The sequence below is a fragment of the Tupaia chinensis genome, unplaced genomic scaffold (assembly GCF_000334495.1).
Source record: "Tupaia chinensis unplaced genomic scaffold, TupChi_1.0 Scaffold142716_1, whole genome shotgun sequence".
Lineage (NCBI taxonomy): Eukaryota > Metazoa > Chordata > Mammalia > Scandentia > Tupaiidae > Tupaia > Tupaia belangeri.
The window spans coordinates 7,512,612-7,537,153 of NW_006202562.1; the positions used below are offsets into that span (position 1 = coordinate 7,512,612).

Genomic DNA, 24,542 nt, shown 5'->3' on the forward strand with positions numbered 1-24,542 from the left:
GAACCCTCATAAACATCTGGAGGAAGTAAAAAATGGTGCACGGCTGTTTTTTCCCCCCTAGGAGAACCTGTTGTTAAACATTTAAGGTGTAACAGTAGAACTAGGGACTGTTTATATACCAGGCAGGGTTCTCAGCTGCAGGCAACAGAATCCACACCAATTTAAGCAGATAGACAAAGTAACCATTAGAAATTTTGAGGAGAAGCCTGCTAAGACAGGAAAGCACATCTGTTAGCATGCCTGGGTCTTGCATAAACTGGTGTGATATCACCATTGCTATCTTCCTGTGGAATCTGAAAATAGCAAACAGAGACTGTCAAAAACACAATGATAGGCACAGGGTGACTGTGCTGCCCTGTTGTCACTGCTGGTATTGATGAATTGGAAGCCAGTATCTCCCAGGATGGGCAGGCCCGTGACTATGCCCTCTGGCTTATACTCTGGGTATGTAACAACTGGTCGTTGATGTTCACAAAATGGGTTTCACTGATCCACTCTGCAGCCAGCAGAAATACAAGGAAACCGTTTAAGGAAGTCAGCACCTACATTAAGAAATTGGCTTCAACTCCAGCACAGTGGCATCTGTGCCAATTTCTAGTTGGAATCATGACCGCATTCTGGAGCCAAATGCTAACATGCCTTGGCTCAAGGGATAGAAAGTCACCTGGAAAGATGAAGACTCCAGTAGAACTACGCTGCATGAAGCTCTGGACTACATCCTGCCATCAGCTTGTCCAACAGACAAACCCATGCGTCTGCCCCTCCTGGATGTCTTCAATACTGGAGATACTGGTGCTGTCCCTGTGGGCCAAGTAGAGTCTGGTGTTCCCAGACCTGTATGTATTCACCTTTGCTCCAGTCAATACTGCAACTGAAGAAAAGTCTGTTGAGATGCAAGTGAAGAAAAGTCTGCTGAGATGCACCTGAAGAAAAGTCTGTTGAGATGCACCATGAAGCTTTGAGTGACACTCCTCTGGGGGACAATGTGTGATGCAATGACTCGAATATGTGGTTAAAGGTGTTTGTCACAAGGGCTAGCCCCATGGTTGGAGGTTAAGAGAGCCAGATCCTATGACTGACTGAAGTTCTACTCCTGATCCTGGCAGCTTGAAAAACACACTGGGCACATGTGCGTGTGTGCTCCAAATCCTCAACAGGATAGAGAAATAGAAGATAAAGGATTGTGGCATAACCATGCCTCATTGTGGGATGCTTTGTCCCTTTCCTTCTCTCTCCCTTTGTGTCTTTGTTTCTTTCACTGGTGAGCACAAGTATTTTCTGGCACTTAAAAAAAAAACTATATTCAAAATGTTCATCATGGCAACATGGCTGTTGACAGCAAAAAGACCCACCCATCGAAGCAGCTGGCTTCATTGCTTAGGTGATTGCCCAGAACCATCCAGACCAAATCACTGCTGGCCACGTCCCTGGACTGGACTAGCACTGCTCACCTTGCTTGCAAGTTTGCTGAACCGAAGGAAAAGACTGAATGCCATTCTGGTAACACGCTTGAAGATGGCCCTAAGTTTTGAAATCCAGTGATCACTGATATGGCTCCTGGGAAGCCCACATGTGCTGAGAACTTCTCTGATGACCCTCCTCTGGGTCATTTGACTGTTTATAACGTGAGACAGAGTGATTGTGAGTGTCATCAAAGCTGTGGACAAGAAGGCCGGTGGAGCAGGTGAGGTCACCCAGACTGGAGCCAGAAAGCTCCAAAGGCTAAAGGAATGCAATCTTCCTGACTCAGCCTCCCAGCTAAGTCTGCATGCACACACCACCACATCAGGCTCTTTTTCAGGCAGGGTCTTCGTGTGTTACCCATGCCAGGTTTGAATTCTTGGTCCTCTTGCCTCAGCCTCCCCAATTCACCGGGATTACAGGCTCACACCCTCACGGTCAGCCTTTAAGATGGACCAGGAGTCGCATCCAGGTTTTCCAGTCTGCAAAGCACAGTGTCTTAGCAGTGCGCACCACTGTGACTGGGCTGACTCAACACTTTTCGATGAGAACAACTTGACCAAAAATCTGCCACAGAAATTTGAGACCCATTAAAACTAAGCTTCATGTGGGAGGGAAAGTTGGGCCCAGTGTGACAAAAGTTAACCTAAGATTATATTTTGCATGAAGAAGGATGCAAAGTTTTTAATGAATGCTTTCATTCTTGGGAAGAAAGCAGAGGCACTGGGATAGGATGGTGTTTATTTGTAAAGTACCATCAGGTCCAGAAGAGCTAAATAAGCCCCACAGGAAATGGAGAGAAAGCAGTGGACAGTGGACATTTCTGCCTGCCTGGCACTTGTCCCACTAGTTACCCAGCACTTCAAGTTTTCTTTGAGACAACACCTCCTCCCCATGCCACGAGGTCATATCAGGCAAGGACTTGGCTCCCACTAACCAGCCAAGCAGTGGGAACATGTCCTAAGTCAGGCCAGTGCTTCGTGAATCTTGAGCCAAATGATACAAAGACCAAAGGGAAAAAGTCATCTGGGCCTAAGTCTTTCCCATGGTAGTTCCCTACGAAGGCCACCTATTAATCCCTGCTTCGGAGATCCCCAGACCTGCCCTATTCCTATTGCTTTTGAGGTATCATTGCAAGACCCTTCTACCAAGTTGATGAGTTTTGGAAGTCCTTATAATTTGAGAGGTCTTCAAAAAGTCTATTGGAGATGAATATGATGATTAAACGATGCATGGATTTTAACATTTTGGGTACCGAAATAAATTCATACTTTAATTTCACCTTCCACAACTATGTGAAGTCCCCTCATACAGTTGTTCTCCCCTCACCCACAGTGGATACATTCCAAGACCCCCAGTGAATGCCTGAAACTACAGACAGTATTGAACCATATGTATATACTATACTTCTTCTTATTCAGAGTGTACATACCCATGATAAGTTTAATTTATAAATTAGGTACAGTAAGAGTACAACAATAACTACTAATGAAATAGAACAATTGTAACAAAGGATTGTAACTAAGATCATGTAAAAATGGTCTCTCTCTCTCACTGTGTCTCTCAAAATATTTTACTGGACTGTACTCCCCGATTTTGGGGGTAGTAACAGGTAACTAAAACCATGAAAAGCAAAACTACAGCTCAGGGAAACAACTGCATTTGATTGTTCTATTTAATTTGAGTTTATTTCTGTTGTTTGCTACCAAAGGACACCAGCTGACATGCAAGTGCTGCAGTAGAAAGAAGCTTGCTTTTTTCCTGTAGTGTTTTGGTTTATTCTTGGCTGTCAGATTATGGAGGATGGTAGGTTATTACAATAATGGCTCCCAGTGAGTCCATGCTCCTTGGCATTGTGACATTGCTGTGCCTCCCATCAAGACTCCGTCCTTGGAGTCTATTTCTTCAGCCCTTGATTCTGCTATGGCTTTGTGAATTATTTCAAACCATAGAATATAGCACAAATTGATGTGTGGCTGCATGAGTCTAGGCCTTAAAAGACCTTAAGGCTTCTACCTTCACCTTCTTGAAATCTAAGACTGCCATGCTATAAGGAAACCGGGGATAGCCTACTGGAAGATTAGAGTCCACTTGGAGAAGAACCTAAGTGTCCCACTAATAGCCAGATGTGTGAGTGAGGGCATGTTGGACTTTTCACGCCCACTAGTCATCAGATGACCACAAATACGTGTGCAAACCCAGGAGAGACCAACAGAAACACCACCCAGATTGCTACCCCATGGAAATGTGAGAAATAATAAATGACATTGATTTAAGCCACTAAGGTTTGGGATGGTTTGTATGAGGGATAAATGAAGTATAAAAATGTGTAGGATGCTGCAGACACTGAGACTCCTGACAACAGTAATAGCAGCGCAGGGCTGGGAATAGGTATCTATATGCATGCATGTAAGTTGAAATGAACCTCAGCTGCAAGAAGCAATAAGACATTTCTTCCTCACATCTGCTGCTGAGTGGGAGCCAGCACACCTGTGCTCCCAGCTCAGTATAGCAGACATCAGGGCAGATGCTAGAGACTCTGGCAATACTAGGAAATATGTGGTTTGGACTATTGTCCTGGCCCTGTTGCTGCCTCAGGGAAACCATTTAACCTCAGTTTCCTCATCCAAAACAATGGACATGATAATATCTTCCCAACCAATTTCAGAGGTTGTAAGGATAAGTGAGATTATGAATGAAAGAGCCCAAGATCAACTTAAGAGCCTACTTTCTATAGCCAGTTAAGCTTGCAACATCTAGAAACCATGAGATCCTAATTTATTTTCTGAATGTTATCAGATCTGGAAATAATAACTGACCACACCATTAGAAAGGCTTTTGTCAACATGTAGAAGGCCAAGTCTGTCTCTTGGAGTTGTTCCACAGCAAAAACATGACCTTGTAGACATGTATTTATAACCAGATTCCTCCCTCACAGTACATAGCCAATGTCTAATGGCCATGTTGGGTTCATAGTCAGCGTTGAAATGTCTTTCTATTTTGCTTCCCCAACCCAGGAGCAATAATACCCTAGCCCATCATTCCTGAGTCTTTACTGTGGGTTTCTAAATCTCTTCTTCGTATAATTGCCTGCCATGGCCTAGTTGTCGTCATTCATTCTCGCCATTTCCTCCCAACATAGTTTCCCAAGGATCTCTATGACTTCTTGTTAGCTGTTGACAGGTCTGATTTTCTCTTCAAATCTATCCCAAGTTCTCATCCTCCACTGAATTGTCATTATTATTCATTAGAGAATACATGCATGAGCATGAGAGAGAGAAAGAGAGAGAGGAGCACCCTCCAAAGAGTCTGGTCATGACCAGATCCCTTCTTCCTACTCAAGGGATATCAAGCACTTCTGCACATGCCCAGTGTGTTTCAGGCTGACTATGAACAGCAGTCACCATGTAAGATCCACCTTCTCTTGAAAAGCATATTAGTGCTATGCTGCAATGCATGCTCAAATATCTTTTCTTTTTCCTGGCCTCCCAGCTTGCTCAGCTGGATGGCATCCCCATTCCTTGGTGACCTTGGACAAATAAAATCCTTAGCTCTTCTCTCTGCCCTGATCCAACAAGATGTAGTTATATGATTTTCTAAGTTTCTCTTCTCAGGTTTGCAGGTGATCTCAAATGTTAGGAGAGAACACTGGTATAGAAATGGCCAGCCCATAGTTTCTTAAGAACACTCGATCATATTCTACCACACGGCAATTATTTAGAGCTTAAGTTCCACTCTCTGCTGTCCGATTAGAAATTTCACTCCACTTAGTCCACGTGCATGTACCTAGATGGCATTTCTCCAACAACTACAATTAGGTTTGCATCACTTTCTACTAGGCAAATAAAACTGCTTACTCATTTGCAAGAATGATGGTTTTAGAACAGGACACCAAATTTCTTAGATATTTCTTCCATCAAGAGTGGGATTGGGACCAGTTAGCATAATGGCTATGTCGCTGGACTCCCATGTAGTTGACCGCGGTTCGAGTCCCGGACCCGGTGGCTTAAACTCATGCCGGGCGCGTGTGCGTGCGTGCCCAAGATCCCAAGAGGAAAATGGAGGAGGAGGGATTGCAGCGTGGCCAAACCCCCTGGGGGGTGATTTCTCGCTTTCTGTCTCTCTGTCTCTCTCTGTCTGGCGAGCGCACACGCCCTATAGCAAAAACCTCTCAAAAAAAAAAATGAGTGGGGTTCATTTTATTTTCCTTTGAGCCTGAGTGGGTTTGCAGCTGTTTGGTGCAATAGACCAAGTGCTACACTATGACTTCCAAGGCTGGATCCAAAAAGGATGCACAGCTTCCACTTTGGGAACTAGAAGGCTGGTGCTTGGAACCTGAGCTGCCCCATAAGAAATCCAGCTACACAGAATTTGTATGTTGTGGGGAAGCCCAGCCACACAGAGAAGCCACATGTGGGTGCTTGGTCCTAGTCTTAGAGTCTGCCCACCTCAGGCATTACACACAAGATTGAAGGAGCCTTTGGATAATTCCAGTTTCTAACTGTTGAGTCTCCTCTGCATTGAAGTTTCCTCAGGTAAGACCTTAGAAACTGGGAGAAGGGACAAGTCATCCCTGCTGTGTTTTGCCCAAATTCCTGACCAATTGAATTCATTAAGCACAATTGAAATGACTTGTTTTTAGCAGTTTGTTTTAGGGTAATTTGTTAAATGGCAGTATTTATTGGAATGTTAATTTACACTACAAACAAGTGAGCATGCAGCGGGTTGGCCACTCTGAAGCTGCTCTTGAGGTCACACAACATTGATTTTGCTATTTATTTTGGTCACACAGGTTGGCCCTCATTCAATGAAAGAGGAGACTATACAAGAGCCTGAACACCAGGAGGTGATGATGATTATTAGGGGCCATCTGAAAAGCCTGCATGTCTGCAGTACCTGCCTCACACTTCACAGCCAGACGAGGGAAAGGCAGGAAGGGACCCAATATCTCTGAAGGAAAAACATACTATGCCAGGCTCCCCTGAAGACACTCTTCTAACTATCACTATTATTCCTAGAGTCTTGTGACTTCGCTAATGGTAACTGAGGCCCGGACAAGTAGTGCACATTGGATGCTGCTGCTCCACAGACTGAGGTCACATGGAAGACCTGCATGCAACTCCCAGCCCTCCCTGAACAGCTGAGTGCAGCAGTACATATCTATAATCCCAGCTACTCCACAGGCTGAAGGAGAATCACAGGCTCATGGCCAGAATGGGCAACATAGCAAGACCCCATCTGAAAGAACCAAGTGGCACAGGTTTGTGGTCCCAGCTAGAAGGCTGAGGCAGAACTGTGACATAGTGAGACCTTGTTAAACACATACACACACAAATAGAGTAAAATAAAAGCTGAGAAAGTTTCCACTGAAGAAGATCCCTCTAGTATGTGGAGTCAACCAAGGCTCAGAGATCTTTGATGGTCCAAGACTAGAACAACTTCGGAAGGCATCTTTGGATGAAGTCTGCTAATACTCACTTGACCTCTGGCCTCTGCTGACTCTGGAAGGCCTGGCTGTGTACTCCCTGCCTGCACTTTGATATTCAAGGACCACTTTGACTTCATTTATAGAACAACTATCCCCTGCTCCTGAGACTAGAAGTTCTCAATTCCACCACCATTCAGAACATCTTGAGAGCTTGTAAACAGTTTCAGCTCCTCACCTCAGATAACCTGAGTCAGTCTACCCAGGGTGGGGCTCAGATATCTGAAATCTTAAGTGACTCTGATGGTCTCTATTGGTGTAGCTAGAATCTGAGTAGGCTTTCAGCTGCTCGGTGCAATGGACCACAGCAGAAGGCATATACTATGTCTTCTAAGGCTGGATCAAAAAAGAATATATGGCTTCCACCTTGTGCACTAGAAGGCTGGCACTCAGAACCTAAGCTGTCCTATAAGAAATCCAGCTACACAAAAGTCGTATGTTGTGAAGAAGCCAAGCCATGTGGAGAAGCCATATGTGGGTGCTCGGTCCTACTTTTGACAGCTGGATCAAACTCATTTGCAATTCATTCGTAGCTCACTAAACCTTGAGTTTGCTATCACAGACTCTTCTCCAAGTCCTCCCTGGTCTTAATTTCACTCATTTTAGGTATTTGACCCAAATCACCTTGCTTAATTGTATCATATTGGATGGCTCTCTCTTTTCAATGTGGTTGCATCTTTTGATGAGCCTGACTTTATCAAAGCTATTGATAAATGTGCTGCCTGCAGCAGAGCCCGGTGGCTTCTCCAGTGACTTCCTGTGATGAATTTATCTTCCACAAATCTTCTGGCACCATCCCTATCCTCCTTGATTATACAAACATTAATAACAGCTTCTCTAAGATCCTAATAGCATCCCTTACTTCTTGCAAATCCTGTGATAGTATCTCAGGTCTCCTCTTTCTGTCCTTTCTATCCCACATACCTCTAGTCTACTAAATTGTTCTGGAAGACCAATGTAGTAAGTGTTCTTCCAGAGAACAGAATGGTTCTGCCTCTTCTGGAGCCAGACTGTCCTGTTCCAAATACTGACTCCTCTCAGGAGTCACACGATATCATTGAATTACTTAAAGCACTACTTTCACTTTCTCTCACAAATTCTGATCAGTTGTATCTTCATTTTAATTTAATTCCATATATTTTAAAATTTCCGTCAAAACATCTGCTTATGGATGTAAATACCAGATATAGTGTGTGTGAAAGAGTAGGGTCTGAGGAAGGACCCTTTAAAAGAAAAATAGGGAGGCAAAGCATTAATGGGACAAAGAAACGTGGTATTATCTGTTGAAGATATTTTATAGTTTTATCAACTGGACTAGGGAGAAATGTTTACCTGTTGAAACATTCACTTTGTAAACTAAATAATGTGATAGAATGTGTGAAAGAAAATGAAATTTAAAAATGAAAAAAAAAAGTCATGTAAAAATAAAACTTCTTTGACCTAGTATTATTTTAATAAAGTGTACTGTTCAATTTCCAAATACTTGGAAATTTTCCAAGTAATTTTTCCTGTTATTAATTTCTTTAATTCCACTATGGCCTGAGAACTGACTTTGGATGATTGCTATCCTTTTGAATTTGTTAAGATGTGTTTTATGACCCAGAATGTGGTCTGTCTTGGTGAATGTTCCATGTAAGCATTAAAAAAAAAAAAAGTGTATTCTGCTGTTGGTGGATAGAGCAGTCTATAAATGTCAATTGGATCAAGTTGATTGATAGTGCTGTTCACATCAAGTCTACCCTTATTGATTTTCTGCCTGGTTGATCTATCAGTTTCTGCCAGGGGAATGTTGAAATCTCAAAACTGTAAATAGTAAATTTGTCTAGTTCTCTTTTTTAGTTCTCTAAGCTTTGCCTCACATATTTCATCACTCTTTTGTTAGACACATACAATGGTGTATCTTCTTGGAGAACAGAACCATTTATCATTATGTAGTACCCCTCTTTACCCATGATCATTGTTTTGGTTCTGATGTCTGCTATTAACATAACTACTCTAACTTTCTTCTGATTAGTGTTAGCATGGTATATCTTTCTCTATCTCTTTGCTCTCTACCAGAGTCTTCATTTTTAACGTGGGTTTTGTGGGGGTCAACAAGTGGTGCGATGGTTAAGGCATTGGACTCCCACGTGGCCAACCGCGGTTCAAATTCCAAAACTTGCAGCTTCTTTCTCATTTTATCCCTCTCTCTCTGTTCCTCTCTGGTGACACACGTGTCCTATAGCAAAATCAAATAATAATAATAAATAAAATTAAATAAATAATTCTTTAAAAATTAATAAAGTGGGTTTCCTGTAGAAAACATACAGTAGTTTAAACTAATATAAGTCCTCCTTCAAATAATGCTATGCCATTTCATATGTAGTGTGGATACCCGGAATACAGTATTCTCAGGTCCTCTCTTCAAGCTTTATGGCATTGTTATCATTTCTTTATTTCACTTTCCACATGGAACCATCACCAAATACGCTACTACTATTATTGCTTTATTTTGTTTTCAGAGGTTTTTGCCTTGGGGCGCATGTGCTTGCTGGAGAGGGAGAGAAAGAGAGACAGAGACAGTGAGAAGGAAAGTGAGAAATCGTCTCTCCAGCAGTGACGGCTTCAATCCCTTCTCCTCCATTCTCCTCCAGGGATCTTGGGCATGCATGCATATGCACCTGGTGTGATTTTGAAGCCACCAAGTCTGGGACTCAAATTGCTGTCAGCCACAGGAGAGTCCAGCAATGTAACCACTACACCACCTGCTGGCCAGTATTTTTACTTTAAAGAGTCATTTTTGAGACCTTTTATAGATAAGGGCAGAGCCTTTTGATTAGTTTCCAATACCAGCAGTCCTGTTTGAGAGGGAGGTGAGACTTAGATCACTATGATGGGCACTCCAGGTCCATCAGATTATCATAAACCTCCACATCTCACAGACAAGGAATATATGGCCTAGAGAAGGAAATAATCTACTTATGGCTTAGTCTGAAGAAAAAAAAAAAGTGACTTTTGTTTGTTTGTTTTTAGGGAAAAAAACCTAAAAGTGGCCTGATCCTTGACCATCCTGTACTAAAGGACAAAAATGCTACAAATGGCTTTATTAATTAGAAAACTTAGATTATCAACAATAAATCAGAGAAAAAAGCATTAAACTTACTGAAGTTGACATCCATGCCAGTAAGTAGAAATCCTTATTCTTAGAAAATATACAATGCAGTATTTAGGAGTGAAGGGCCATGACACAAATAACTTACTTTGAAATATGAATGTAATTTATCCTCAAATGGTTCAGGGAAAAATTATGCATACATATAAAGGAGGATAGAAAGGAATAATAAAACAAGTTGAGATGTAGGGTATAAGGGTATTTTTTGCACTGTTCTTGACACTTTTCTGTTAAGTTTGAAATTATTTTTGAATGAAAGGTTCAAAAGTAATTACTTCTTTCTTTTCTTTTTGCTGTAGGGAACATACTCTTGCCAGAGATTGGGTGGGGGCAGGGAGTGGTGGCTGAAAGAAAATTCTCTCTCCATGGGGAACGGCCACACTACAATCCCCCCTCCTCCATTCTCTCCTTGGGTTTTGGGTCACACATGCTCACATACACAGTGTATTTTCCAAGTTGCTAGGTCTGGGACTCAGGCAAAGCCATCAGCCATGTGGGATCCAGTGCCTTAACCACCATGCCCTCTGGCTATCCCAAAAGTAATTTTTAAAACCTTTTATTATTATAAATTGTAATCTTACATGCCTGAAAATCCAAGAATTTTTCTGCATATTTTTAGTGTCTTCCATTTCCTTGGCCCAAAAAATGCCAGAGTATAGTTTATTATTTTTGAGAATATAACTTATTTTAGAGTGGTGAGGTTACTAAATTGGGTGACTATCCTCTTGAGGAGGAAGAGCATTTGGAACAGCCAGTGTAGGGGGAAATGACCCCATTCTATTCGGAGGCAAATGGTTGCCAGAGTTGAGGAGATCATAGCTATACCCAAGGTCATTGCTTTCCTTCCAAAGGAGGGCCACTGCTTGGCTTTCTCTGGATTTTACTTCTAGGAAGAGGGGGCCTCCTCTTGCCTTGTCCTTATTTGGAAGCACTCTATCTTCAGGAAGTAGTGAGAAATGTGGGGAGAACATTCTTTGCTGTCAGTTATCCTTGTGTTATTTCTGTCTTCTTGTTGAGCAGCCACACTCATGTCAACATGTGTCAGGGAAAAAAAAAAAAAAAGCTGGAAGGAACAGCAGGCCTGCGGAGACCCAGCAAGCTTCTCTCATGACCTCTTGCTCTGCTCTGACTCCAGCCCACAACTTTGAAATCCAAGTCTGGGGCAAGAGTGTGGCAGAGAAACAGCCATAATGCCCAGAGTCCTCCACTCGCAGCCCCGTGTTGCCTCTACTGACAGCAGCAGTTGAGCAGCTGCCCTCTTGCTGGGGCTGGTCATAGGAATCACCACCTTGCAGCCTCACATCAGTCCCATGTAGGAGGCATGGCCACTGTACAGATAAGAGAGCCTCAGAGGTCAATATCATTTTTGGGTTTTTTTGGAGAGGTTTTTGCTATCGGGCGCATGTGCTCGCCAGACAGACAGAGATATAGAGACAGAAAGCGAGAAATCACCCCCCAGAGGGGATGGTCACGCCGCAATCCCTTCTCCTCCATTCTCCTCTCGGGATCTTGGGCACGCATGCACACGCGCCCAGCGTGAGTTTTAAGCCACTGGGTCCGGGACTCAAACTGCGGTCGACTATGTGGGAGTCCAGCGACATAGCCATTACACTAACTGCTGGTTCCCAGAGGTCAATATCTTGACCAAGGTCAAAGCTCAAGGAGTTTGCACAGGATGAGAAGTGAGACCTGGGGCTTCTGACCAAGTCTGTATTGCTCTTTCTACTCCACTTTCCACAATGCAGAGCCCCGGGGCACCACCAATTTTTCCCACCTCATATACTGAGGACCCCCACCAACTATTTCCTGGAGGTGGCACTCCACTCATCATACCATGAAGAAGGCACAGCCTAGCTCTGTATATGGCCCTGGAAGAGGGAGAAAAGAACCTTTAACCAGAGCCCATTTTCTCTGGGATACCCCACAGGGCCTGGAGTGTCAGGATTGCCTTGAAGGTACTACCCTGGCTTTACCGAATAACCTACAGATGGACAGTGAGGAGGCACAGGTGGAAAAGACCTGCAAGGAATTGAATGGGGCATTACACTCAGGTACCAAACCTTCCTGGAGGTTCCCAGAATACTCTTTCCCAGGTTTGTTCGCTAGTACCCCTTAGTATTCACTGCCTGCTGTTACCTGGACATCCTGCATGGGTCTCAGGCCACCAACCAAGTTTTCCTGGACATTCTTCACCATGTCCCTTCTCCCATAGGCTTTGGAATACTCACCTGGCCACCTTGAGAACACCTTGTTGCTGCCTGTACTGATGCACTGACCATACTGTTGTGGCTGCATTCTGCCTGTCCATCCATCTTCTCAAGAGGTTATGCATCCTGAGGTCAGGGTTCAATGACATTTGTCTTTGTGTGCCCAGAAACTAGCACAGAAGCTTGCATAGACTGCTGAATAGATTAAATGATTAATTAATGAACCAGGATCAAGAGTTAGGATCCTGGGACCAGCAGTTAGCATAATTGGCTATGTCACTGGACTCCCATGTAGTCGACTACAGTTCGCGTCCCGGACCCGGTGGCTTAAAACTCATGCCAGGCACATGTGTGTGTGTGCCCAAGATCCCGAGAGGAGAATGGAGGAGAAGGGATTGCGGTGTGGACATCCCCCCTGGGGGGGGGGTGACTTCTCACTTTCTGTCTCTCTGTCTCTGTCTGGCCAGCGCTGACGCCCTATTGACAGCGCCGCGCAGCCCCTATTTAAAAAAACCCCAAAAAAAAAAAAAAAAAAAAAAAAAAAAAAAGAGAGTTAGGATCCTTAGTTTAAAGCCATTACCAGTTCCTACTTCTTTGATCTCAAGTAAGTCTGTTCCTCTTTGGTGGCCTCAACCACAAAGTAGTGATGATCTCTGGTTGAGGCACAGAATTGTTCCAGCAAAGAGTGTCTGCAAAAGTATTTTAAAATGTAAGATACTGTGAACCTGGGTTTTTTTGTTTGTTTGTTTTGTTTTGTTTTGTTTTTTTCTCTCTTCAATTTAAGGTGAGCTTTAGAAGCAGAAGAAAGCCTGTCTTGCAGCACCAGGACAGCAAACACTGGGAACTTTAAAATAAAAGAGTGGTGTTCCCAGAGAGAACTGTTTAGCTAGCTACAGGGGGCATTGTATGTGACACAGAAAGAGTTCTGAAGGATAAATGTCCCCATAAAGTTCCAAAGAAATTAACAGAGAGCTGGAACAGCACCCATGACTTCACTGCCAATAAACAAGAGTATAAAGGGAAGAGTACATTTCAGTAGGAAAGAAAACAGAGAGGCAGGCTGTGAAGATCTTCAGAGTCCAGGCAACAGAGAGCTGGGGAGAAAATTAAGGGGCAAGGCTAAGGGAAATCAAAGGGACAGAAAAACATGTGGGAGCTGGCAGCAATGGGAAGCTGTTAATGTCACGTGGTGTCACAACACAGCACCTGCTTCCAGCACTTGGGGACAGCACAGTGGGAAATGGATTATGAGCACCAGCTCTGGGCGGCCTAATAGAGTGAGTTTGGTTGTTTCTGTTGAGAGACAGTTCTGTGGGTCTCTGCTGTTTACTCACATTTAGTGAGCAGCAGTGTTGATGGCCTTTGCACCAAGACTCCATTTCCAAAGATGTTTACATAGCCAACAACTTGGTAAAGAGAGAGAGAGAGGAGAGTCTCCAGAGCAAAGGTGAGGCATCGTAGATGACTGGGGTTCTCTATGCTTGGGATACTTCTGAGCATAGCCTACCATGTGTGAAGGCATCACCTGGCCTCTGTGTCACCTGTGGAAGTGGGGTTCATGGGGTCGGCATAAGCACTGACACTAGGCTCTGCTATTAAAGGTCAGTCTTGTCCCTGACTTGGTCTTCTGTCTTCTTCCAGCACCCAGCACACTTCAGCAGGTTAACATGTTACTCTATAAACAGAGTAAGTTTCAAACTGTTCATAATTCCTGACAGTTACTTCACCTCTCTAAGTCTCAACTAGGGAGGCAGACAGAGGTAAAGTAGTAATGCAGCTAGACCCACAAGAGAAAGGTCCTGGGTTTGCATCCCAGGATTGCTCTGAGAATGCCACACAGTGCACCATAATCTATGAGACTGGGAGTGGATCGTGGCATGAAAACCTTATAGGGGTGCCTATCTCTCTGGATTTCTCTGTCTCTCTCTCATGGAAAAAAGTAAATAAATAACCTTTAAAAAATACTGATGACATAACTGTCTCTGAAAAAAATAAAAATAATAAAAAATAAAAGGTGATCACAAGAGTTGACATACGTAAAGGGCTTAGACTAGGTTTTTGTCTAGGGTTAAGTGCTCAAATATAGTTATTTTATCCACTCTGATAAGCAAATGTTTCAGATTCCAAAATATCAAAAATAAACATCATAAAAGGGGACCTAGAGCCCAAGAGAGGAGAAGGAACCGACTTACGAGGTTCTCTGAATGAACTGACATTTCAAAAGCTCTGAAATAACTTAAAGAGATGATCATGGTACAGAGTTACACTACTGGTAACTTTTTAAAAATATTTTGAGAAGAAGAGAAGGGACAGAAAACCAAATATGTCAAAAAATCATAGTTTCAACAAGATGAATTCCAGACACTGCAGACAGCCCAGTGAGCAGCGGGTCCTCCAAAACATTCTAGAATAGATGATTCAACAGATGGTTTCTAAGCCTGTGGAAAAGAACACAGTGATCGTTGGGAGCCTGGATGAGTTCACAGATAACGCATTGTGCTGTACTAATATTTTTTGACATCTTTGGATTAATCACCAAGATACTGTGAAAATAGTATAACTTGATTTCAGTAAGAACAGGCAATGTGGGTAGGAGGAATGTGGGTGAATGAGAATATAAATGATGCATCTGTGGATCTGAAGGAGGATTTCTACTGGAGGGTCAAGTCTATCCTATGTGTCCTGTTTAGTCAAGACTTAAAGGTACAAAAAACACATCTGAAGATGAGACAGCTGGGAGGAATACCCAACATGACATCTGAAGTATGTCAACAGGCAAGACCACAGCTGAGACTAACGGGAAAGCAGTTAAATTATTCATTCAGTTCTTCATTGGCCAGAGGACAGTGAGGAGATGGAATAAACCTGGGGATTCCAGGCTCAGAGAGAGCCCAGGATGAGTTGTAGCTACAGGAATAGAGGCTGCTCATGCTGCACACGTGCCTCATGTGGGGCACAAACCAAGATTACCTGTCCTCTTATTTATCCCTTACAACTGTGCTCCAAGTGACAGCTGCCATTGTCTGATGGGTGAGGTGATAGAAGCTCAGAAGGCTGGGTAAATACACCACCCCAGGGTCATGCAGCAGGCCCCCATATGGCCAAGAGTCAACTCAGTCTGTGCAACCCTTGGCCTGTCGAGACAACAACACTACTGTCCACTCTAGGGGCTTTGGTCACACAATGGCAGAACTGCACCAAGTCTTACAGCAAATCATGTGAGACACTTGAAAAACTAGAACAAATCAGCCTGGAGAAGATAGGGAGGGGGTCATGAAGAGGCCCAAGCTCATTACCATGACCTACCAGACCACTGTGGTCCAGTCCCTGCTCACCTCTGAAGTCTCGTTTCTGTCCTTGTTCCTCCATGTTCCCTTTCTCACCCCAAACCCAGTCCTATGAACCTGCTGACAGTTGGTTGAACATCCCTTCTCTCGTACCCTGAGGCAGCTGTACCTCTCCTCTGTCATCCACTGGCCACCTCCACCTCTCCCCTACCCCGCCATCTTGGACCCAAGCCTGAGTCAAAGCCAGTCTTCTTGCTGCAGGGCTTGGGGTTATCAGCTGCAGCTCCTTCAGTGGACCACCCCACTGCTCAGTGTCAGAACCTCTGACTCACCCACCCTCTGGGAGGATTTAAAAACAAGGTATTTTAAGACCTTTATGCATATTAAATATATTATCAAAAATCAATGTACTAGTGATTTAATAAATCTAAAATACCATCACTAATAGACACCTTTTAAATGGGGATTTAAGATTGTTTCTAGAACTTCTGAAAATGGAATATGCTAGCATCTGTATCCCAGGAGAGAAAGAAAACAGCAGCACCTCCAGGAGGCAGACTCCCCCCGAAATATCTTCCCTCTTCTTTTCCAACATGATCAATGGGAGGCTCTGCTTTTGATATTATTACATGCATTTTGAGTTGAGGGTCTTTAGTTCTCTTTGTAAAAGACCCAAGCCAGCAATGAATTGCAAATTAAGAATTCTGAAAGTGCCAGCCTGAGAGGACAGAAAGTCTGATTTCAGTGACAGAATAGATCACCTGTCTTTGGAATTACTAAAATGATACCAAGCCAGAGGAAATGGGACATTTGTGAAACTATTTAGTCCTTATGATCAAATCGATGAAATACCAAATTCTCTATACACTAGTGCTTGGTAGAGTAAAATGCCCTCGCTAGAAGCATCCAGTCCCAGAGATGCCTTTATTTGGTCTATGTTTTTGTGTAGCCACAAGAGCTTAGTCTCCTATAAAGTAAACTGAAAAAGGCAAGATTGAATGGACCCTGCAACCTAGTGTTATCGGCTCAGAGCTCTGTTTAAAGTACTAGGCCTGCAGTCTGCCAAGGCATCTTAGAAAAGCCATACATGGTATGATTCTCTTCTCCCATCCTCGTTCAAACGATGTTTTACTGGACAATAAACAGCAGTCTTTATAAATAAGCAGAAAACAGGAGCTAGAGATGGCAGGATGGATGTGAAGACTAAGTTTTATACTCTAGAAGAATTGTACCCAAATCTAATTTTAGCCGTTAGTCCCACAGTAAGAGTTGGAAATGACCTTCAGAAGGAGAGTAAAGTAGTGGAGGAAATTAGCCACCTTTTTGATGTAGCTGTGGGTACTATGGGGCTTCTTACTGGGCATTCATCTTTCCCTCTATAGCCTTGCCCTGTGGTTAGAGCTGACCCTTCTTAAGCCAGTTTTCAGCTTCTTTGATGCTAGGAGTTGAAAATTATTTTCAGGATGATGGAAAAGCTTCTTTCAGTCCAATGCTACAACAGTAGTAGACATTTTCTGACATTTACAATGTTCCCTGTATACTGTGAGGAGAGGAACATTCCTTAATTAATAAAACAGGGGTCAGAGGGTAGCACAGTGGGAATGCAACAGAACCCACATAGGAAGGACCCAGGGTCACATCCTGAGGCCTCCTTGCACGTACCAAGAACACATGCATGCCCATGATCTGAACTGGCTGAGGCTGGGGGTGGATTATGGCATAATGACTCTGTTAGAGTTGTCTCCCTCTCTCTTTCAGGAAAAAAAAAAAAAAAACTTAAAAAAATAAAGATCTCCCCCCACACAAGTAGGCTCAGAACTTCTACTCAAACAACAAAAGCGCCCAACAACAAAAGCTCCCAACAGTGTCATCCACTTTTGAATCGCATCAAGGGTTAGAAAGCTTTGTTAGCGCAACTTATACTTACTGCTATGTTTTTCATGCCCCAGTGACTTGTCCACATCTTTCAAATACTCAGAGGTTTACCCCTCACCCCCAGACTAAATGCCCCAGCTTTCCTAGCTCTTCTTTGTCATTTTCAGACCCTTCAGCAGCTCTATCATGTGATGTTGCTCATGGTCTATCTGTGTCCCTCTAAAATGGGACCCAAACACTGGACTGTACAAAATGAAGGTCTTTTTCATTTTACCACTGTCTAAAGGTCAAGTACATGAGCTTTTCTCTCTGTACAGTTCTGGTGACCACCCTCCCGCCCCCAACACGCACACACACACACACACATATACACACACACACGCGCACACACACAGCAGGCTGCTTTCCTCCAACAAGCATGAATTTAGGGCTGAATTGTGATGTGGCGGTGATACATGAGGCTGTTAGGCTGATCTGCATGGGAAGGTTGTCAGTTCCCATCTGGAAATCTTGAGTACAACATGCACATATGTACCCATGATCTAGGCTCACTGTGGCTAGGGACGGATTACAGTGTCAAGACCCTGACAGGGGTGCCGTTTCTCTCACTCATGGGATAAGTAAATACAGCTTTTTAAAAAGCATTTATTGATGGTGATAAAATATGTTTTGGCAGGGAAGTATAGGACAGCTCTGTTCATCAGCCCAAACCCTACAGCTGAGTTCACCGAAGTATAGATTCAAATCAGTTTAAAGTGAATTTTTTAAAAAGATTTATTTAATTTTATTTGTTTTTGTTTTTTTTTTTATTTGCTATAGGGCATATGCACTCACCAGAGAGAGAGAGAGAGGGAAAGTGAGAAAGCAAGCCACCAGGTCCAGGACTCAAACTATGGACCAGCCATGTGTCCTTAATCAGCCATGAGTCCTTAACCAGCCATGATGCCTTAACCACCATGCCATCTGCTGGCTCCTAAAGAGAATTTTAATTCACTCTGTAGAACTCTACTTAGATCATTCAAACAGAAGAGCTGCTTGCTCCCAACTGCCCGTAGAGCTGAGGGAGCTCACCAGGATTTATATCTGTGATGTGATGATTTCAAATGTAGAGATTTAAACTATTGTAGAATATACTGGACCCACCTATACTGACTCAGAACAAAGCAACCTGGGAAATCCCTTTCCACTTTAATATTCTAAGTACTTGAATATAAATCAGAGATGTGATTTGAGCTTTCTTTTTGCACATTTTCTCATATGCTCTCATTTGAAGTAGACAAGTGGGCTAGAGTAGAGGGACTCAGAAGTTAAGGAAAAGCTCACAAATAGAGCTTTGGCGTTACCAATGCCAATGACGCCCTGCCACAGTGGAACGGGGGGTAAGATGCTGCTCTGAATGCTGGAGTCATGTGCAAATGTCTCAGAGAGACTGGTCTGCATTCCCTGATTCCCATTTACATTCCCTTTCCTGCTATCTCATTTTCAAGTAAAATGTCATCAATTGTAATCACCACAAACAGGCCCTCAGGTGTGGAGTACAGGCCTAAAGCATGACACTCAGGGAAGGCCTCTTGCAAGGTGGTTATTTGAGAAGCTGTATAGGCCAGCGAGGGTGGCAGAGCAGTACTGCAATGCTTCGCAATGCTGAAGCCACATGGAAGGTCCTGGGATTGTGTCTTGAGGTCTCTGTACACATAGCATGTACATATGCATATCTATGATCTGGGCTGGTGGGGCTGGGGGAAGCTTGTGGCATGAAGACCCTATTGGGGGTATACATCTGTCTTTATCTCTGTCTCTCATGGAAAAAAATAAACTTAGAAAGGAAAAAAAATATTTTATATAGATACACACATACACAGCATGAGACACACTGCATTTCTATAGATAACATCATTAAGCAGAAACATGGCAGAATTTGTTTGCTAGTAAAGTGGTTTGTTGAGATTTCAGGTTTTATTATTATTTATTTTTAGAAAAAAGAGAAAATTTACAAGATGCAAAGGTCCCACACAATACATTATCATTAATGATTGTTCTTTTTACACCTTAACATGGACCCTGACTTATGAACCAGTGTTGGAAAGAGCTTGAACAGCATGAAAGTGTTGGAGACCCATCATGGACACAAATACACCACAGTGAACTTGATGACAAATGATGTTGGGACAGCCTGTTTGAAAAGCAAGCCAAGACAGGGCAGGAACCAATACAGCCTTCCTGTGAGGGAGGCACGGGGGTTGCCCTCGGCCATGTACACTCCCCCACACGGGCACCACCCACTGCCTCAGACCACAGCAACAGAAAATGATAACAGTCCTTTGGTGTTTTTTTGTTTTTGTTTTTGTTTTTTGCAGGGCTATTCAGGTTCCTAATTTTTTCTTTCTATCTTCCTTTTTCACGTTTCAGTTTCAAATTCTTAAAGCAGTGTAGGTGCTTAGCATCTTGTTTTTCAGATCCAGTTCTGCCCAATGACAGTGCACTGAAAAGAAAAAAGAGAAAACATGTTATTAAAACAGATTGCAAAGTTTGCCCTTAGATCCTATTTACATGGCATATGAACATAACAAAATAGCTGAAGATACCCTTCCAAGATCATACAATATTTTAACATGACCATTTCATTTCACTGTGAAAAACATGCCATGTTGCCATGTAGAAGCCTAAATACCTCTCACCAAAGAGTCTCTGAGTTATTACAGCTCCATTCATATAGCTCAAAAAAAAAAAAAAAAAAAAACAATACTATAAAAAAACCCTAACAATAAAAGAGGGAGAAAGGAAAAAAGGATATATGAAACAACCAGAAAACAATTTTAAAAATGACAGATCTGGTCTTTACCTATCAATAATAACCTTAAATGTAAACAGATTAAATTCTCCAATCAAAAGATATAGACTGGCTGGAGAGATAAATAAAAAACAAACAGGGGATCAGCAGATAGTGTAATGGTTATGTTGTCGGACTCCCAGTTAGTCGACTGTGGTTTGAGTCCCGGACGCAGTGGCTTAAAACTCTTGCTGGGAGCATGTGTGTGCGTGCCTCAAATCCCAAGAGGCAAATGGAGGAGAAGGGACTGTGGTGTGGCCATCTCCCTGGGGGATGATTTCTTGCTTTCTGTTTCTTTGTCTCTGTCTCTCTCTCTCTCTCTGTGTCTCTCTGGAGAGCGCACCTGCCCTGTAGCAAAAACCTCTCTCTCAAAAAAAAAAAAAACAAGCCAAAAATATGCTGCCTATAAGAAACTCATCTCCTTAATACATACCCACATAGACAGTAAAAGGATTTTAAAAAGTTGTTCTGTACAAGCAGAAGCCAAAAGTTAACAGGAATATCAGATAAAATAGACTTTAAATCAAAACTGCAAAAAAAAGACAAAGTCATTATATAATGATAAAGGGATTTATTTAGCAAGAAGAAATAATGATTTAAATATATATGCACCCACCACTAGAGTACCCAAATCTATAAAGCAAATATTACTAGACCTAAAAGGAAAGACAGGTTCCAGTATAATAATAGTTGGAGACTTCAACACCCTACTCTCAGCACTGGACAGATTATCTAGACAGAAAATCAATAAAGAAACCTTGGATTTAAACTGCACTATAGACCAGATGGATCTAGCAGACATTTACAGAATAGTTCATCTAACAGCTGCAGAATACACATTAGCACATAGAACATTCTCCAAGATATACCAGCTGCTACGCCAGAAAACAAATCTCAAAAATCATATTGAGTACCTTTTCTGACCACAATGGAATAAAACTAGGAATCAATAATGAGAAGAATTTTGGAAACCATATAGTACATAAAAACTAAACACCATACTCTTAAAACAACTATTGGGCCAATAATAAATTAGGAAGAAAAAGAATTAAAACCTCTGGAATATGACAAAAGCAGTACTAAGTGAGAATTTTAAAGCAATAACTGCCTACATCAAAAAATGTAATAAACCAAGACCAGCAGATGGCTTAATGGTTACATTGCTGGAATTCCAAGTAGTCGATCATGGTTCAAGTCCCTGACCCAGCGGCTTGAAACTCACGCTGGGCATGTGTGCGTGTGTGCCCAAATTTCAGAAATGAGAATGAAGGAGAAAGGACTGCGGAGTGGCCAGCCCCACTGGAGGGTGATTTCTTGTTTTATGTCTCTTTGTCTATCGAGCACATGTGCTCTATAACAAAAATCTCTCTAAAAGAAAAAAAGTGTAATAAACCAAGTAAAGCACTTAAAGGAACTAGAAAAGTAAGATCAAAATAAACGCACAAGAGCAGTTAACAAAAGACAATGTATTAGCTAAAAAAAAGAAGACCCAAATAAAATTAGAGATGGAAAAAGAGACAGTACAACTGATACCACGTAAATACAAAGGATCATTAGGGACTGTTATGAACAACAATAGGCCAACTAATTGGAAAACCCAGACAAAATGATAAATTCCTGGACATATAACAATCTATTAAGACTGAATCAAGATGAATTGGAAAGCCTGAATCAAGAAATAGCTGGAAAAAGTATATTTTTTAAAATTCTGTTTATAATAGCTATGAAGAAAATAAAATACCTAAGAACAAATTTAACCAAAGAGATAAAATATCTCCATAATCAAAATTGTAAAAGAAATTGAAGATGCAAAAAATGTTCATGGATTGGAAGAATCAATACTGTAAAAATGGCCATACTACTAAAAGTAGGTTTGATGCAATACCTACCAAATTACCAATCACATTATTCACACAAATATTTAGAAAAAACAATCACTAAAGACTCTGAAGAGCTAAAGAAACCCTTAGCAAAAAGAATGGTGCTGGACACATCACACTACCAGATTTCAAATTATACTGTAACCAAAACAGCATGGTATGGGAAAAACAAAACAAAACACCACACACACACACACCATGGAACAGAGCAGAGGACTTAAGAGATAAATTCACATCTGTATAGTCAACTGATTTTCAACAAAGGTCTTAGAATATTCATCAGGAAGAAATCTCTTCAAAAAATGGTATTAAAAAATACTGGGCACATCTATATGCAGAAGAATCAAGCTAGATTTGTATCTCTCACCATATAAAAAAATAAATTCCAAGTGGATTAAAGCCTTAAACACAAAACCTGAAACTAGGAACCAGCAGGTGACATGGTAGTTAAGGCACTGGACTCCCACATGGCTGACCATGGTTCAAGACCCAGACTTGGAGGCTTGGTTAGTCTCTCTCTCTCTCTGGTGAACACAAATGCCCTATAAGAAATATAAAAACGATAATAATAAACAAATTTCTTAAAAACCTGGTACTATAAAGCTACTAGAAGTGTGGGGAAAACTTTAGTTTAGTACACTGGTAAGAGCAAAGAGTTCTTGCATAAAATCTGAAAAGCGGGGACAATAAAAGCAAAACAGACATATAGGATTATATCAGCCTGAAAAGCTTCTGTATAGCACAGGAAACAATAAACAGAAAAGACAACTCACAGGATGAGAGAAAATATATGCAAACTACATATCTGACAAGGTATTAATAACCAAAATACACAAAGGACTCAAACATTTCAACAGCAAAAAAATAAATAAATAAAAATAACTCAATTAAAAAATGGTAAATGACCTGAATATTCAATTCTCAAAAGAAGACATACAAAAGGTAAACAAACATAAAAACATGCTCAATATGATAAATCATTAGGGAAATGCAAATTGAAACCACAATGAGATATCATCTTGCCCCATTTAGAACGGCTATTATCAGAAAGACAAAAAATAACAAATGCTGGCAAGAATGCAAAGAAAGGGGAACTCTATTACGTTGTTAACGAAATGCAAATTAGCACAGCCATTATGGGAAACAGTATGGAAGTTTCTCATAAAACTAAAATTAGAAGTCCCTTATGCTCTAGCAATTCCCCTTCCAGATATGTATCCAAAGGGAAGGAAATCAGTATGTCACAGAGGTATCTGCACCCCAAAGTTTATTGCAGCATACAGCCAAGATATAGAATCAACCTACGTACCCACCAAATAAAATTGCCACAACCCACCCTACAGACACACACAAAATGTAATACTATTCAGCCACTGAAAAGAATGAACTCATTTGAGGTAACATGGACAAGCTCAGAGAACATTAAGTTAAGAGAAATAACCCAGGCACAAAAGAAAAAAGAGAAAATGACATGTTCTCACTCATGCGTGGAAACTAAAAAAGTTGAACTCACAGAAGTAGAGAGTAGAATAGCGATTACTAGAGACTGGGAAAGGTCGGGGAGAAGGGGGAATATGGACATTGGTTAAAGGATGTAAAATAACAGTTAAATAAGTTGAGTAAGTTCTAGTGTCCAACAGCACAGTAGGGTAACTACACTTAACAGTAATTTACTCTATATTTCAAAATAGATAAAAGAGAGGATTTGAATGTTCCCAAAACAAAGTAAGGATAAATATTTGAGATGATGGATATACCGATTACTCTGATTTGATAATTATACATTATATTCATGTACTGAAAAATCACACTGTTCTCCGTAAATATGTACCATTATTATACATCAATTTAAGACATTTAAAAAGATACCAAACTGGGGCTGGCTGGTGGTGTGGTGGTTAAGGCACTGGACTCCAACATGGAGGATTATGTTCAAGTCCTGGACCTAGCAGCTTTCCCTCTCTCTCTCTCTCTCTCTGAAGAACTAAAAAATAATAATAATAAATAAAATTAAATAATTCTTTTTTTTAAAAAAGACACCAAACCAAATATCTGAACACAATTCTAAATGGTCTTTGCTTCAAAGAGAAGTCACAAAGCATATCAGAAAACATTTTGAAGTAAATGAAAATAAATGCATCCAAATTTGATTAAAAATGTATCCAAATTTTATATTCATCTAAAGCAGGGCTTAGAGGGAAATTCATAGTATTAGATACTTATATTAGACAATGAAAAAGCTGTCAAATCAATCATTTGGACTTTTACTTGAAGAAACTAAAAGGAGAAAAGCAAAGTAGACTCAAGATGAACAGAAGACAGTAGTAATAAAGATTGGAAACCAATAAAGTTTCAAATGGAAAAAG

At 41.6% G+C, this 24,542-nt stretch overlaps 1 protein-coding gene and 1 pseudogene across 1 annotated transcript in view; one reads left to right on the forward strand and one right to left on the reverse strand.

Annotated features, from left to right (window-relative positions):
* Positions 1-369: 369 nt before the first annotated feature.
* Positions 370-2,055, forward strand: LOC102484584 (elongation factor 1-alpha 1-like; annotated as a pseudogene).
* A 17,345-nt stretch (positions 2,056-19,400) lies between these two features.
* The window catches only part of DTD1 (D-aminoacyl-tRNA deacylase 1), a 224,652-nt gene continuing 219,510 nt past the window's right edge, over positions 19,401-24,542 (reverse strand). The window contains exon 6 of the mRNA XM_006163636.2: positions 19,401-19,948. The gene's annotated coding sequence lies outside the window, so the exon portion shown is untranslated. The remainder of the gene's footprint in view (positions 19,949-24,542) is intronic.